Genomic DNA, 1,699 nt, shown 5'->3' with positions numbered 1-1,699 from the left:
AATATTCACATATAAAAATCAGAAGCCAAAATTTTCATATGAAAGACCATACCTTTTTCTTCTGGTTCTAATCCCCAGCTGCCTCTTGTACTATAATGATGTTACTTCACATTGATTTGAGATTCTCATTCTCTCTCTCTCTCTCTCTCTCTCTCTCTCTCTCTCTCTCTCTCTCTCTCTCTCTCTCTCTCTCTCTCTCTCTCTCTCTCTCTCTCTCTCTTCCTTTCTTTCTTCCTTTATTCCTTCTTTTTTCTTTGTTCAAGATTTTATTAAATGTCTTTACAAGATAACACCCAGCCTCCAGATGCAGCTGCCCGGACCCTGTTATGCTGTAGGCACTGGCTGGGGCATGGCAGGTGGCTCTGACTTCCCACCCTTCTGTGCAGAGACAGGGGTCATGGGCAGGATTTCATCCTTAGATTCCACAATGCTCACAAGATCAGGCAGAGGCTTCGTGGGACCAATCTTACTACTTAGGTACCAGGGCGGCATAGTCTTCACTTTAATTCCCAACACAGCCTGTCTGAGGAGCACATGGCACACAGCAGTGTCGCCATAGTAGTTAAGAGGGTCTCCATGTGAATCCATCCACAAACTTCATGGACTTGGCCCTCTGTTCTTGGGGATTCCCAGACACAACAACCTCGCAGCCTTTGTCCCATCCCTCCATAATGAGTCGAAGCACCTCATAGTAGGCCCTTTGAACCAAAAACCCTCCTAGGAGTTTGTAGCATAGAGACTATGCCTGGGCAATGGCACACAGTTCTCGTGTAGCCACTTTTTCTGCATATAGCTCTATGCTGCCTTCAGGGAAGCCAAATCGCTTCTGGACAACTGCAGTTAACTCTCTGATCCTCCGACACTTTTCCCCAAGACTATTCTGTGTTCTGGTGGCTAAAATGATTTCTGTCCTGGTCGGTGTAACTCGGGCTTGAATTCCAGACTAGCCATCTTCACCCAGCTCCAGAGTGAGACACTCATTCAGTTCAGCTTTTAAGATGTCATCAGCTACAAACTTCCTCTTCTTTTTTTATTACGTTTTTTCCTCAATTACATTTCCAATGCTATCCCCAAAGTCCCCCATACCCTCACCCCCACTTCCCTACCCACCCATTCCCATTTTGTTGGCCCTGGCGTTCCCCTGTACTGGGGCATATAAAGTTTGTGTGTCCAATGGGCCTCTCTTTCCAGTGATGGCCAACTAGGCCATCAAACTTCCTCTTCTTGGAAATCTGTCCTGACATCTTGCTGCCGCGCGGCTGAAAGGAAAGGCGAGATACATTTCTTTACATTATATAAAAATTATGTCCAACTAAGGGTCAAACTTAGGGATGTATAGTTACTCTCCTTTTACTAATTATGTAGTTGAAAATAATTGTGCTATGCCCTATCCTGTATACATATGCTTCAAATGGAAATGAAAAATTATGATCAATATTAACAGGCATCTTTTGATCAGTATTAATGTGCATATAATTTAATAATTTATTAATTACAAGTCAGCTAATATTCATGTTCATTAAGTGGAGTGATTTTTAACAACACCATAGTCTACTTTATTGACAACAACTATGGTGACATTCTGAAACATGAAACTAGGACATTTCTCCAAGATTTCCAGTGATAAAGGTACAGACTACCTCAGCAGACAACTACTATCAATGCATCTTGATATATAGCTACAATCTTTCAATATGTA

The 1,699-nt window shown here is 42.5% G+C and overlaps 1 pseudogene; it reads right to left on the bottom strand.

Annotated features, from left to right (window-relative positions):
• Positions 1-324: 324 nt before the first annotated feature.
• Positions 325-1,244, bottom strand: LOC110295153 (annotated as a pseudogene).
• Positions 1,245-1,699: the final 455 nt, after the last annotated feature.

Source organism: Mus caroli, chromosome 5, assembly GCF_900094665.2.
Source record: "Mus caroli chromosome 5, CAROLI_EIJ_v1.1, whole genome shotgun sequence".
NCBI classification, from domain to species: domain Eukaryota; kingdom Metazoa; phylum Chordata; class Mammalia; order Rodentia; family Muridae; genus Mus; species Mus caroli.
Note: the sequence above shows the minus strand (reverse complement) of the source record. Positions and strands in the feature narration are given on the sequence as shown.